Raw genomic sequence first — 16550 nt, 5'->3', positions numbered from 1 at the left:
GGCAACCACCGTTCTACTCCCTGTTTCACAAATTCGGCTTTTTAAGACTCTGCCTGTAGGTGAGAGCATCCAGTGTTTGTTTCTCTCTGTCTGGCTTGTTTCGCCGAGTGTAATATCCTCAAGTTCCATCCACGTTGTCGTAAAAGCCAGGATTCCCTTCTTTTCTATGGCCAAGCATTATTTACATACACTGCAGTTTCTTCATCCATTCATCTGCGGATGGTATTTCAGCACTTGCCACCTTCTTGTGGGATTCAGTAACTGAGAAAGAACTGACTCAGTCTGACAAGAAGTTTGAGTAACAGGGGGAATCTGAGTTGGCATTGACACCTCAATGCAAATAGATTAACAGCAACCACATCTTCCCCCGTGGGCTCAGTCAGGGTTGCTCCTTGTCTATGACGCCCCAGAAGTCAAGTTCCTTGGAGCTTTAACACCCCTCTCTCTGCAGCCACACTCCCATTCCAAGACTGCATCAAGCGCAGAGAAAGGACCATTAATGCTCTTTTTCCCCCGTGCTTCGTCCAATTAGACAGTATTGCTCCAAACAATAAGTGCTCATAAAAATAGGAAACATATTAGATAGAAAGGTTATTATTGCCCTGTGGCTTGGAAATTGGTTTGGTTCACATATGTTTCCAATAGAATCTTTAATTAAGATGCTTTTCCTATCAATGTGCTTTAGCAATTACCTATATTGATGATGGGCTGTTGTTTTCCTGGCAAGGTAATAGAGAATCTCATTGGGGTGTCTTAACAAGTCACTTCTAGAATACTTTCTGCCTTTGAATTTTTTTCTGTGACAAATTTACCTAAATGGCTTGATACTCATCAACTCCTTTCTTAAATAAGAATGAATTGGAGAGAACACTTGAAAAATATTTGAGGATAAATGTAATTGGGCTAAAGACTTCTATTTTTTAAGAACTCAGAGAAGTTGTTCAGTAATTCAGCAGAAAAACACTAAGGACCTTGTAAGTATCAGTCATAGTAGTCAGATCTTATGAATCATGAGTAAGATGGTTTGTCTGCTGATGGGGGACTTTGAAGTTAAGGTGACAGATATGGGCCCACTTGCATGGAACCCAGTCTAAGACTAAAAAATCATAATGGCAGTAAAAGCTCGTTTTCAGTGGATGCACTAAGCAGCTGAAGGTCTGGCTTAGTCACCGTGGTGAGAGGAAGTGGCCAGCACGTCCAGGTGAGCTCTACCAGGCAGGTTTGACCCTGAAGTACGGGAGCTGTTGCTGTCCCTCAGGAGGATCCATTGCACCAAGGATGCCCACATGCGACCACGTCAGCAAGAGGGGACCACTGTGTCCTGACTGTGCCAGGACAGAGACCCCAAGGCCCACCAGAGGCAGCCTTCAGCAGTAGATACCCCCAGAATGGACCCCACCACATCTCAGAGGCCATCATCCCAGAGCAAGCTCTGATGACCAAAGATCCAGGAATCTATTTTCTCCCAGCTTGAGAAGGTAACCCCTCTCCCACAACTGGCAGTTTCTGTTGAGGGGGAAAAAGTTTGGGGTCTGAGGACTGGAGAAGAGTTTGAAAAATCATCATCTCTATTGGACCACATTAGTTAGCAATGATGTCCAAATTTAGGAATTCATTAAAGATAAGCCCCCCAAAACTGAAATTTGGTAGGTGGAGGCTCATGAGAAGGGTTTACTAAGTAATAGGGAAATGTGAAAGGCTGCATTTTCTTTGCACTCAAAATGAAAGTCAGTCTAGGATGTTTTATGACCCACTCCCTTTGCCATTTTTAGCCCAGCAGTCGTAAAAGCAAATTTCTATTGCCTTGAAAATGGATGGGTCCAGGGAACCAAGATGCCCCAGACCCAGTGCTTTGGGGTCAGTCAAATAGGGGAGCCTCTCTCTGCTTCAATTCCAAACCTCTTTCACAATTTATTTACATTAGCTTTCATTTGAATAATTTGCACACCTTTTGAAGGTCACTGCCTAGTGAAGAATTGACTAAGCATGGTTTAAAATATTGTCTCTTGCCCCATGCACACCCGCACCCATGGGACTGTAGAATCTTTCCTTCTGACATTTGAAAGCATTAAAACAGCTCCAAGACTGAAGGAAACATTTTGCCTGTAATCTCTGAGAAGTTTAGTTGCCAAGGAGACCAAGACCTCAGCAACCAGGTAAGAAAGCTTCTGCAGTACACTCACTGGTTATTCATAAAGGGGTGGGACGCAAGGGGTGATTGGAAGGAAGAAACAGGGTTTCCCAGCATCTTATACCTAGAGGCTCTTTTTTTATGTAATCAGAGGAATCCTAAGCTTCAAAAATGGTACTCTTTTTTGAAAGGATTGCAATCTAGGTTCTGTACCACCCTGACTCGCTGTTATTTTGAGTTGAAATGCAAACATTGTCCTCAGAACAGCTACTTAACCAGAGAAGAAGGGATCTGAGAGGGGTCCGTTTCATATGAGGACGGGATAAGTGACAGCCGCCCGACAAGACTCTCTACTCTCAAGGAAGGATGTCAGGACCATCTTTCTGTAGTGGAGCTCGGAACAAAGCGAAGAGCTGGGGAGATGTGAAGAGAGTGCAATTCTGAGAAAGAAAAAGAGATTGGGGAGTGGATGGAACAAAAATACAAGGCAGTTCAAGTTTTTTCAAGCACCTCTGTCCAATCTTGCTTGTCCACACTCAGCGGCTTCTGCTTGCTCACCTTCCTTTCACTCTACCTTCAAAGAGTTGGTTAGAGTAGGTGAAGGTGCATGAAATCCACCCGCCTACATCCTCACACGCCCGCGAAACACCCCACACTATTCCCAGCTAACTTCTGTTTGGTCAGAGAGGAAAAGAGGGTGGCAAAGGAGCCGAGAAAAGATTCGCTGTGAGGCGACTTCTCAGTCAGCTGAAAGTTTACTCATCCTTTAAGGTGGGGTGAACAAGGCTGGATTATTTATCTATTGAATGTTAGAATGGGGCAGTGAAATAGATAGAATGCTGTATATTCTAGCAGGCTGTTTTCCATCGCAAGGATTAACAGGGCCTTACCATTTTACCCTGGACCTCTGAAATTAGCACATCAAGTTTTGAAGGCAGAAAAGACTCCTCATCTTACCTCGCCTGCCTCAAGTGCTCTCTCTCAACATACTGAATATTTTAAATTCAACAAAACCGAAATGCTAAACTCCCAGGAAAGGAGAATTCTACCTCCTGGCTATAAGTGCATCTAACTGAAAGCCGGAAATGGTTGCCTTTGTAATAGATAGCCTTTGTCCATTTCTTTCCGTTTGACTCCAGCTTTCTTAGATGATCAGCAAAACATCATTCTAGTAAACTGGCTCATGAGGAGATCTGAGGTCATGCAACTACACTTATCAGAAGAAAATGAATTATGCAATTTGAACAAAACTTACTGAATACTAATTTTAGTCCCTTTTTAGGATAAAAATCCAGCCACAATTCATAGGCATGCCACTGTTTTTAAATCAAATTCTTAAGCAGTGGAACCTGTGGTAGATATGATATATATTTTCCTGCCTATCATAATTATTTATTTAATTAGAATTCCAAAAGACATGGTCTTGGGGGCTCTAAGGCTGCAGTTTGTTTTCCTGAAAATTTGTGCTCATGAGTACAGTAGACACAAGGGAATCCTTGTGTTTTTTTTCCTAACAAGAATTAAGAAGTGGCAGTAGGAAATAAAATTATATAATAGTAGACACTTAGTAAATAATTAAGTAATTGATAAATATATAAATGTATAAAACAATACAGTTTTTCCACAACATGATTTTAGCTATTATTTTGCAAGGCTATTTTGAAATTTTTTTTAATGTATTGATATTTTTAAAGAATTTTATTCTGTATCATTAGCCTGAAAACTTATCAATATGTTTTTTGTGTGTGAGATAAATCAGTTATTAATGACATTTTCAGAAAGATTGAGGCTGTGAAAACAGCCATATGTATGCCTATAGGTAAAGGGCCACATGAAGAAGGTAAAATGACACACAAAAGGCTACAGAATGACTAAATGACAGTATTTTATACTTTGTATTAAGAATTGATATAGAGTAATAGTTTTCCACTAGAATAATCCCAGAAGGATACCATTTAAGCAAAAGTTTGAGGTTAAGTGGGTACCTGAAACTGTTTCAATATTTTGACTTATGATCTTTTGACCCTCTTGAAGACTGTGGTCTTTAGAATCTATATTTTTTGAACAAGATGCTAGCCCAATTAGTAGTGCCCCTATAACAAGTCAGGATTCCTTTTTACATAACTTTTGGTTTCCCTCATATAGATCAGAATTTTTCAATTAAACTCCTATTTAATTTTTCTCTTCCCTTTAGAATACTAAACAGAATATTGTTTTCTGATTCTTCTTAATTGTTCTCTTTTTTCTGATCCAAATCAATTGAAACATCATAACAGCCTCAAAATTAATTACACGATTTCCCCTCTGCTTGGATAGATATGTGCACATCTCAGAATGTGATGACTGCATTCATGTTACTAACTACCCATGCGACTGTGTGATGGCTGTGTGTCTGCACCGGCCCAAGTGGAACAGCCTACTTTATTGGTGGTTGTTTTGTTTAAAGGGGGGGAAAAAAAGCACAATAGAAAGGCATCGACAATTTGGGTTTTCTGTGACTGAACAGACTCTACTCAGCCTTTTGCCTTACTAGCTCAAATTTGTGTTTAAAAATAAACAAACAAACAAACAAAACTCTACTTGTGTAAAGAGAAGCCAAACATTTGACTCTAGAGAGTAATAAACTGAAAAATTCTGAAGGAGATGGGGATACCAGACCACCTGACCTGCCTCTTGAGAAACCTGTTTGCAGATCAGGAAGCAACAGTTAGAACTGGACATGGAACAACAGACTGGTTCCAAATAGGAAAAGGAGTACGTCAAGGCTGTATATTGTCACCCTGCTTATTTAACTTATATACAGAGTACATCATGAGAAACACTGGGCTGGATGAAGCACAAGCTGGAATCAAGATTGCCGGGAGAAATATCAATAACCTCAGATATGCAGATGACACCACCCTTATGGCAGAAAGTGAAGAAGAACTGAAGAGCCTCTTGATGAAAGTGAAAGAGGAGAGTGAAGAAGTTGGCTTAAAGCTCAACATTCAGAAAACAAAGATCATGTCATCCGGTCCCATCATATCATGGCAAATAGATGACAAAACAGTGGAAACAGTGACAGACTTTATTTTTCTGGGTTCCAAAATCACTGCAGATGGTGACTGCAGCCATGAAAGGTCCATCTAGTCAAGGCTATGGCTTTTCCAGTAGTCATGTATGGATGTGAGTGTTGGACTATAAAGAAAGCTGAGCGCCAAAGAATTGATGTTTTTGAACTGTGGTGTTGCAGAAGACTCTTGAGAGTCCCTTGGACTGCAAGAAGATCCAACCAGTCCATCCTAAAGGAAATCAGTCCTGAGTGTTCATTGGAAGGACTGATGTTGAAGCTGAAACTCCAATACTTTGGCCACCTGATGGGAAGAGCTAACTCATTTGAAAAGACCCTGATGCTAGAAAAGATTGAGGTCAGGAGAAGAAGGGGATGACAGAGGATGAGAGGGTTGGATGACATCACCGACCCAATGGACATGGGTTTGGGTAAACTCCAGGAGTTAGTGATGGACAGGGAGGCCTGGCATGCTGCGATTCATGGGGTCACAAAGAGTCGGACACGACTGAGCGACGGAACTGAACTGACTGAGGGGGGAAGAAGAGTCCTTGGTACATAAAGCCCATGGTATTGATCAGTTGTTGACTAATTACAAATTTAGTTGAGTCCGAAAGAACTTAAAAGTGAGCTGGAAGGGCTAGTTTAGTCTTCAAACAAATCCCTACCCAACTCCCACCTTGTGCTCCAGCCAGAAGCTCTGTAATCTTCCTTGGGGCTATCAGCTCATCAACTGGTAATTTTCAAATACCTGGGACATCACTTTTCAATTCGTATAAAGGTGAGATTTTTAAGTGTAATTATGCTTTGGAAAAGCATATGGGTTTGTAGGTATACTTCCAATAGCTGGTATTATATTGTTCCCTAAGAATCTTGCATAAAAGACAAGAGGGAGAGAAAATAAAGCAATAGGTGCCTGCTATGAGGGGATGGATGCAAAGAAGTAAAGAAAAGATTCAGGGAAAAAATGAGCCCAGACAAGAAAAATAGCCTTTCTTTTCAGACTGTATTTCACCTGCAGTAAGTCTTCATATCACAGCATGAACTCAAACCTGAAATAAGGCCATACACACACCAAGAAAAAATAAATAAAATAAGCAAGTTTAATTAGACATAAACCATTGGTATTCTACTTCTGCCAAGTATTTGGGTGGTTTCCTGTAGTACTCAGCTGTATCATTGCTATGAAATTGCTAAGTGTAGAAGAAAACCACCATTTTCCATCCCACAACAATACACTCCTTTACAACTCTCCCCAAAATGGGCTCAAGAGTCCTTTGGGTATAAAGATTTTCTAGTTCTTCATCAGACCTATAATTCTTCAGCCTCCAAAATCAAAATTTGTGTTCACTCGTGAAACTTACTGCTCAGCCAAGGAAAAGAATTAATTAAAACAAGCCCAATATATTGTCAATGAATAATATGGTTCAGAAGTCTGGGATAGAGAATCTATTTGTAACAACTGATAACTGAGTTACAAAATTTGATTTTTGTTGTCATCCTCTTAAACTTCTATTTTGGACAACGACTGAGGAAAGTCAAAAAAGCAAAGAGTAACTGAAAGCTTTCACCTACTCAAAAAGACTTTCTGGTTTTACGTCTATATGCTATAAATTACAATGTTATAGTTCATGCTACAAATAGCAGGGGTTCAATATCTGCCAGAATCACTTGTTATTTCACTGAGCCATGCAATCTTAAGAACTCATGACTGATCAGTTCAGTTCAGTCACTCAGTTGTGTCCGACTCTGCGACCCCATGAATCGTGGCACGCCAGGCCTCCCTGTCCATCACCAACTCCTAGAGTTTACTCAAACCCATGTTCATCGAGTCAGTGATGCCATCCAGCCATCTCATCCTCTGTTGTCCCCTTCTCCTCCTGCCCCCAATCCTTCCCAGCATCAGGGTCTTTTCCAATGAGTCAACTCTTCGCATGAGGTGGCCAAAGTATTGGAGTTTCAGCTTCAGCATCAGTCCTTCCAGTGAACACCCAGGACTGATCTCCTTTAGGATGGACTGGCTGGATTTCCTTGCAGTCCAAGGGACTCTCAAGAATCTTCTCCAACACCACAGTTCAAAAGCATCAATTCTTCCGCACTCAGCTTTCTTCACCGTCCAACTCTCACATCCATACATGACCACTGGAAAAACCATAGCCTTGACTAGACGGGCCTTTGTTGGCAAAGTAATGTCTCTGCTTTTTAATCATGACTGATAGGTACCCTAATAAGACGGTCTCCTGATTTCTTCTCTTCCAAGTGTGGTCTTGGAGCCAGCAGCCTCCACACCACCTGGCAGCTTGATACCAAAGCAGATTCCCTGGGTCACAGCCCACTGTCTGTCAATGTAAATTTGAAGAAGAACCCTTAGAGATCAAAGTTTTGCCCAAAAGGGGGTAAAAAGGAACAGCTGTCAAGGGAAAAAACATCCAAAGTTCATGGAAAATTTTCAACTCTGAAGCCCTTCGGGGCCTCTTGCTTTACTCGGGTTGAGTTCTGAGGTAGGATCTTGTCTTCTTCTGCTTGGTTTGGTTGCTTGTTCTGTTTGTTAACTTTTTGTTTTGAATTGGGGTACAATTGCAAAGAGTCAGACACCACTAAGCAACTAACACACACACACAATTAACTAGCGAGGTTGTGTTAGTTTCAGGCGCCCAGCAAAGTGATTCAGTTACACACATACACGTGTCTAGTCTTTTCCAAAGTCTTTTCCCACTTTGGTCATCACATCACATTGAGCAGAGCTCCCTGTGCTCTGCAGGAGGCTCCTGTGTGGAGTTCCCTGGTGGCCTAGTGTTCAGGACTCCGTGCTTTCACTGCTGAAATCCCTAGTGGTGAAACTAAATCCCACAAGATGCATGGTGGGCCCCCTCAATAATAATTTTTATTCAAACAACTTGACCTGGGTTGGGAAGACACCCTGCAGAAGGAAATGGGAGCCCGGTATTCTTGCCTGGGAAATCCCATGGACAGAGGAGCATGGCAGGCTCCAGGCCATGGGGTCGCAGAGAGTCAGACACAGATGGGCAACTGAGCACATACAGCCTGCCCCAGCTCGACTTCTGGCCCAGGGGGAGAATGATGAAGGCCACAGGAGAAACCTGAAAACCTAGTGTGGCCAGCGTCACAGAGCCTGTCACAAGAATTCAAGGAAGGTGAATTCCCAGGAACAACAACAACAAAAAATTTAAGGGCTATGATGCAAGCAAAAAGCATTTTCATTAGAAGATTCATGCTGCATAATAGGTGCTCAATCAATAGTCTCCAATATTCTACTTGCCAGCAATAATATCATACTTCCTGAAAGAAAAGAGGCTAAAAAATAATAAATTTCCAGTATTGAGTGTCTACTGTGTTCCAAATGGGCTTCCCGGGTGGCACAGTAGTAAAAAATTCACCTGTTAATGCAGGAGATGCAGGAGACTCAGGTTCAATCCCTGAGTTGGGAAGATCCCCTGGAGGAGGGCATGGCAACCCACTCCAGTATTCTTGCCTGGCAAATCTCATGGACAGAGGAGCCTGGTGGGCTACAGTCCATGGGGTCGCAAAGAGTCAGACACAACTGAGTGATTAGCATACACACACACATGTTCCAAACACTGTACTGGACGTTTTTAATTCTTTTAAAAATCAAATTTATCTGCAAGAAGTGGCCCTGCTGAATGTTCCTGCCTGATGAGCTCCACTGCACTGCTGCTGTCTTCCTTTGACCAGAATGGGGCAGGTAAGCCCATCTCTGGGCACCTGGAGTGCCTGCCCCTCGGTTTCGTCCTGACCACTGCCTCTACATCTTCCGGGTTTATGTAATCTCTTACCTGCGACTCTCTCCACTTCTAGTGCTAATCATGTGCATTAAAATAAGATAGCAAAACACTGAGAGGAGCACACACTGCAAAATGATACTTGTAATATCAAGCACTTTCCAAGGGGTATACTATTTGCATTGGGTCATCAAACTGCATTCCCTGCTGAGGAAGAGAGCTTTTGTTCTCTGCCTTCACTTAACGTGTCTCGGCTCTCACAAGTGAAAATATCCTTGTCTCTACTAAGGCATTTTTACGGAATCTTCTCCTTGCATCTGTTACTATTCATAGGGGAAAATAATATAATTTTATATGAACAGAGATAAATCCCAAGTAAAAATATATTATAACTGCGCTTGTCTGGAGCAGTGTTCCCTTTAAACATGCGGGTAGAGGGTGCAAGCCTTCAAATACCTTCATTGTTTACAGGTCCAAAACGAGGATTGCTCAAAAGTGCAATTAAACAGCATGCTCCGAGTCTAGCTGGATACCTTCCACCATGTTACTTTAAAGAATATGTTAAAGAGGAGGGGAAGGCAGGTGGTACATTTTTAACTGGCAGCTCAACATTTGCTTGGCTTAAAGCCAAATGAAATAACATAATCCTAACTGACTGGTACACTTTTCCCTGATCCCTTTAAATTCCTCTTTCTTAAATTCTTTATGACATTTAAATATCCTTAGAATTAATCAATGTTATAAAACAATGAGATTGTTATGAATGAAGATGCTTAGCATCAATAATCATGAGATGGCGACCTTTTCCTAAGTATTTAGGATGTTCTTTGACTTTATGTGGATCATCATCCATTCCCCCGAAAACTTTGTAAGAGATGTAGTATTATTCCCATTTTATAGATGAAGAAACTGAGGCGGAGAGAAAAAAAATGATTTGCCCACAATCCCAATAATAGATAGAGGGAAGACAAGATTCAAACTCAGTTTTGTTTGTCCATCTGTCTGTCTGTTTTGCTCCAAAGCTGATGTTCTCTTTACCTTGGTCCCCGAAACCCATGTTGTTGAGAGCCCCTTTCTTTACTTCTCTGTCTGGGTAGAGTGCTACCTAACACTTTCCAGGTTTTCCGGCCGGGAAGAAACGCCAGTGAGAATATCACTAGGAAATGACTGTTTCCAATTCCGCCGTTCCCAGGCTGCCTCCCATGTGGCTGGTGCTCAGTCAACGTTAAATAATAACAGTTCAAACCCAGTAATGATCAAGCAGGAAGTGCCTCCCTCTTTATACTTTTTAATGACTTCATAAGGTTCTTTTTTGTTAATTGTTTAATCACAAATTTCAGTTATTGCTATTTACATGCTCTTTTTCAACTTTTGAATACAGACTTATTTCTATTTTGCCAAGCTTTCGGAAACACCAAATTAGAAACAAGCCTATTGTCTTCCACACAATTTCCACACTGGGAAGAATGAAAAACACAACCAGAGTGCCTGCCTGCCTAAGAGGGACAGAGAAGGAAGGGGAACGCATCCATGTTGTCTGAAGAATGTCACCTCAGATCCAGCGCGTCAAAGGTTGAAAGTCACGGAAAACATGCCCACTGGCACCCCAGGCCGCCTGAAAAGCACTAACAGAAAACCAAGGGCGAAAACCGGGGGACGGGGAGTCGCTGAATGACATAAAACTGGCAGGCTTCCCGCAGGGATGAGTGAGTGACTTGCGCTTTAAAGGAATAAACAGATGTCTTCACTCACTCTCTGGCAGTAAAATATGAGATCACAAAACAAAAATTTCACCTTGCCCTGGAGAGTTAAGAGGAAGGCAAGTACATGAAGTTCAAACCTGGAGTTGTCACTATTTTATTTATTTACTGAATTTTATGGGAATTTAATTGCTTTACAATGTTGTGATAGTTTCTGCTGTCCAACAAAGTGAATCAGCTACATGTATATGATAAACCATCTGTACAAATACAATCGCAACAGTATTAGATGGGCCCCTGACAGAAAGCATTTGAACTGGAAGTTCACCTGTGGGAAGCTCAATGCTTTTTTTTTTAATTTTCATTTTTTTATTGAAGTATAGTGGATTTACAGTGTTTCTGGTATGCAGCAAAGTGATTCAGTTATACGTATACCTATATATCTATTCTTTTTCAGATACTTTTGCTTTATAGGTTATTGCAAGGTGTTGAGTACTGCCCCCTTGGCGATACAGTAGGTCCTTGTCATTTATCTGTTTTACAGACAATAGTATGTGTCTGTTAATCTCAAATTCCAAATTTGTCCCTTCCCATGAAGGTGGATTTTTCAACCACCACCCAAACTGAGAACTGTATTTCCTTCTCACAAAACCTTCTGACATTTCAGGAAAGTCAAACATGGATGACAGGGAGCTCCCTTGCAGGCCAGTGGTTAGGACCTTGCCCTCTATCTGCTGGGAGCCTGGGTCCAATTTCTGATCAGAAAGCTAAGATCCCTAAAGCCTTCCAGCCGAGCCCCCCAAAAAATGACAAATAATTTAGACCCAATGGCTACTAATTATACAAACTTTGCTACCGTTTGCAATGATATAGGTATTCATGGTATGAAAAGGCTTAAAAGAAAGCTTGTGAAAATCCAGCAGAAAGCCTTGAATATGTATTGTCAAAGGTGATTCCATTTGTTTCTGAGGATACCTTTGAGTTCTTAAACCTAGAAATACCCAAGGAGTAAAGGGATTATTAGATGAGCAAGAAAGGAGTAACAGCTATGAATCAGAGGCTTACCGCTGGCCAGGTTCTCTGACAGATTTTATTTGGCTTATATGGTGCTTCTTAACATTTAAGTGTTTTCCCTCAACTTACGGCCATAAAAAGGAATGAAACTGTGCCATTTGCAGAGCCATGGGTGGACCTAGAGACTGTCATACAGTGGTCAGAAAGAGAAAAGCAACTATTGAATATTAATCGTATATACGGAACCTAGAAAAATGGTACAGATGAACTCATTTGCAAAGCAGAAATAGAGACACAGACATAACAAACATATGGATACTAAGGGTGAAAGACCGGGGCAGGATGAATTGAGAGATTGGGGTTGACGTATACACACTATTGATACCACGTGTCAAATAGATACTTACTGAGAATCAACTGAAGAGCACAGGGACCCTACTCAGCGCCCTGTGACGACCTGAACGGGAAGGAAATCCAAGAAAGAGGGGACATATGTATAGCTGACTCACTTTGCTGCACAGTGGAGACTAATACAACATTTTAAAGCAACCATAGTCCAATAAATTTTTTTTAAATAATAAAATTAACATTTTTAAAAATTGGAAACTTCTACATGAAATCCAGATTAGACTTCCTTTAAATAAAAGAATATCTGGGAAATGAGCACATGACCCCACAGGGCAGTAAGCAGCTGGGCTGAGAACAGGTTCCTCTCCCTGTCACCCTTGCATAGAGAAGGCTCCTGTTCTTCAGCTTTGTACAGCTCCCTGGAACCAGCATCCAACCTGGTTGATTGATTTGCATGTCAGTCTGGCTTTTGTGAGCATTTAAGCACTTACAGAGGACTTCCCTGGTGGCTCAGACGGTAAAGCATCTGCCTACAATGTGGGAGACCTGGGTTTGATACTCGGGTTGGGAAGATCCCCTGGAGAAGGAAGTGGCAACCCATTTCTTGCCTGGAAAACTCCATGGATGGAGGAGTCTGGTGGGCTACAGTCCATGGGGTCGCAAAGAGTCAGACATGACTGAGCAACTTCACCTTCACTTTCACTTTCAAGCATTTACAGCCTTTGTTGCAAACATTAGTGAGGGGATACAAGTGGTGTGTATCTGAGAGCTCTTCTGTGTAAGGATTTTAGGATAATTATTTGTATATATTAATATACAATAGATCAAAAAGTTCCCATGTGCTCAGCTGCCAAATCGTGTCCATCTCTTTGCGACCCCACGGATTGTAGCCCACCAAGCTCCTCTGTCCATGGAATTTCCTCAGAAAGAATACTGAAGTGGGTGCCCATGTTCAGAGTTAAATGACATGGCTTTGATTCTACATCTACCCTTAATTAGCTGAGTGCTCTGTAGCAAATTATTTAACCTTTTGCACATGGGTTTCTTCATTAGCAAAACAAAGGTATTGTGTTACCTTTAGGGCCCCTTGTAGGTCTAGAAGGCTGTGCTTTATATGTGGCTAAACCGTAAGAACCATGGGTCAGCCTGAGGTCTACGTCATCTACCCATGTCCTAATGACATATTTACATGCTCAGAGAGAAATTATTTTAACTTCCCCTGAATAGTAAAATTCTAAGGGAAAAGAGTACAGAAGTCACAGTTCCTTTAGAATACCACTGAAAAAATGAGAGAGTGAATTCAATCCTATCCAATCTTATTCAAGAGAGCTTAATTACAAATAATAACAACTCTGTATGACAGAGATCCACCTATCAATGGGTTGAATCATCCCCACCACTCCCAGTAAAAAGATGTAAGTCCAACCACTAGTGTCTCAGAATGATCTAATTTGGCAATTGGGTCTTTATGGAGATAATCAAGTTAAAGTGAGGTCTAGTGGTACAGTGAAAGTGTTAGTCACTCAGTTATGTCCCACTCTTTGTGACCCCATGGACTATAGTCTGCCAGGCTCCTCTGTCTATGGGATTTCCCCAGGCAGGAATACTGGAGTGGGGTGCCATGTCCTCCTCCAGAGGATCTTCCCACCCCAGACATTTTCATAAGGATCCAATATGATTAGCATCCTTATGAAAAGGGGACATATGGACACAGACAGACACACATGCAAATATAGAGAAACATGGAGAACACCATCTGCATGCCAAGGAATGTCCAAGGTTGTTAGAACCTAGGAGAGAGACATGGAGAAAATTCTCTCTCACAGTCCTCAGAGGCAACCAACCCTGCCTTGAGCCTGAACTTTCAGTCTCCAGAACTAAGAGACAATACATTTGCATGTAAGTTTGTGGAACAGGCAGACCTCAGAGATACTGAGGTTCAGCTCTAGACCATTGCAATAAAGCGAGTCACAAACTTTTTTTTGGTTTCCTAGTGTGTATAAAAGTGATGTTTCCACTGTGTGCTTCTGCTGTGCTTAGTAACTCAGTCATGTCTGACTCCGCTGCCTCATGGACTGCAGCCCACCCGGCTCCTGTGTTCATGGGGATTCTCCAGACAAGAATACTCGAGTGGGTTGCCATTACCTCCTCCAGGGGATCTTCCCAACCCAGGGATCGAATCCAGGTCTCCTGCAATGCAGGCAGATTCTTTACCAACTGAGCTACCAGGGAAGCCCTGTTCCCACTATCCTGCAGTCTATTAAGTTTGAAATAGCATTGTATCTAAAAAAAATTTACGTAACTTAATTTTTAAAATGTTATTGATAAAAAAATGCTAACTTTCATCTGAGCCTTCAGTGAATCATAATCTTTTTGTAATAGTAGCATCAAAGATCACAGATGACCATCACATTTATAATAATAAAGAAAATGTTTGAAATATTATGAAACAATGACACAGGCATATGAAGTGATAAAATAGGTTGGAAAACTGACACTAGTGGATTTGCTTGACACCGGCTTCCCACAAACCTTCAATTCATAAAAAACGCAATACCTGCCAAGAGAAATGAAGTGAAGTCCAATGAAAAGGGGTATGCCTGTACTTTGTTACAGGAGCCCTAACAAACTAATATAATACATCACCTTCCATCCATTTTGTTGCTGTTGCTCAATCACTAAGTCATGTCCAGCACTTTACGACCCCATGGACTGCAGCATGCCAGGCTCCCCTGTCCTCCACTAACTACCTCCTAGAGTTTGCTCAAATTCATGTCCAATGTGTCAGTGATGCTATCTAACCATCTCATCCTCTGCTGCCTCCTTCTCCTTTAGCCTTCAGTCCTTCCAGCATCAAGGTCTTTTCCAATGAGTTGTCTCTTTGCATCAGGTGGCCAAAGTATTGGAGCTTCAGCTTCAGCATCAGTCCTTCCAATAAATATTGAAGGTTGATTTTCTTTTGGATTGACTGGTTTGATCTCGTGGTCCAAGAGACTCTCAAGTGTCTTCTCCAGCACCACAATCCAAAAGCATCAATTCTTCAATGCTCAGCCTTCTTTATGGTCCAACTCTCACATCCATACACTCACAAGAGTCATTGGCAACCTCCTCCAGTATTATTGCCTGGGAAATACCACGGACAGAGGAGCCTGACCGGTTACAATCTATGGGGTCGCAAGAGTCAGACATGACTTAGGGACTAAATAACAACAACAACAGACATAGTTGACTGGGGAATGGGGACAGAGGGAGGGGAAGACCCAGGACAGAAAGGAAGCAGAATCCTTGTAACCTCAGCAGGAACAGAATGCAGCCCACCAGTTGTTAGTCTCCAGGTGATGAACGGGGGCTGGTATGTCATGCTTCTTACTAATCCCTCTGAATCTTGAAACTGCTTCTTAAACTGAATCCAAGACCAGCTACATAATAAGCAGAATCCAGATCAAACTGAAAATGCAGGTCCTCTTGTTAGCAAAGTATTAAGAATTTCAAGATGGTGATAGTAATGAATTAACCCATGAATGGGGCACAATGTGATAACACAGATTGCACACTCGGGACCCTACTGGCTCCCACCAGATATCTGAGAAAGTCCTTAGCATCTTCACTCTGCTTTCTTTGGTGGGTAATTGAGGAATGTATCTTGCCTCTTTGTAGAGCATTTTTTACTTTGTTTGTGGTTGGTCAAGTCCAAGTTTTCTAGCAAATTATCATCTCTTTCCACAAGTGCATTTATTTGCCAAATGTGCTGAAACCATTCAAAGTTCCAGTTACTCTGCTAGCTTCTAAAAATGTCACATGGGACCTAGCCTGAAATCATGTATAATTTAGAGGCAGAAATAACCACAGTGTAAGGAAGTGTGTGATTAGTAAGATAAAGAAGACAGACGATTGCACTCTAGATGTTCAAAGAAGAAGAGTTTAGGAACTTCCCTGGTTAAAGAAGTGGTCCAGTGGTTAAGACTCTGAACTTCCTCTGCAAGCAGCACAGGTTTGATCCCTGGTCAGGGAAGAAAGATCAACAAAACAAAACAAACAAAAGAACAAGCAAAATCTGCAAAGAGGAAGACCTTACTTCTAGGTAGGTTGACTTAGAGGAGGCAATATTGGATGGACCCTTAAAAGGATGGATTGTATTTTTTTTCGGCGTTTATGAAGACAATCCAGGTAGAAGAACTAGGATGTACAAACGCACAGAGATAGGGCACAAAGAAATGCATTTGAGGAATAAGAGCATTTCAGAGTGAGTAGAATCATTATGCAGCCATTTGGAGGTAAACCCAGAAAAACAGAGTAGGGGTAGGTCAGGAGCCTCATCCTGTAGAGGAGGCTAATGGTGCAAGGAAGCTGATAAATTAAACTGCAAGTTAGTTTTTGTCTGACAATAGATGGCACTATCCTAGCAGACGTATGTAAATCTATCCTGCCAAATATTGTTGAACACTAGCAACTGTTTTATTCCCATGGGAAGAAAAAAAGAAAAACCTTATAAAAAATCTTGGGTCCTCCCAAAACAGAGGAAATCCCACCATCTTCGGGTTCTTCTG

The sequence above is a fragment of the Giraffa tippelskirchi genome, chromosome 2 (genome assembly GCF_054371585.1).
Source record: "Giraffa tippelskirchi isolate mGirTip1 chromosome 2, T2T-mGirTip1v1.2.pri, whole genome shotgun sequence".
NCBI classification, from domain to species: domain Eukaryota; kingdom Metazoa; phylum Chordata; class Mammalia; order Artiodactyla; family Giraffidae; genus Giraffa; species Giraffa tippelskirchi.
This window is presented reverse-complemented; position numbering follows the sequence as displayed.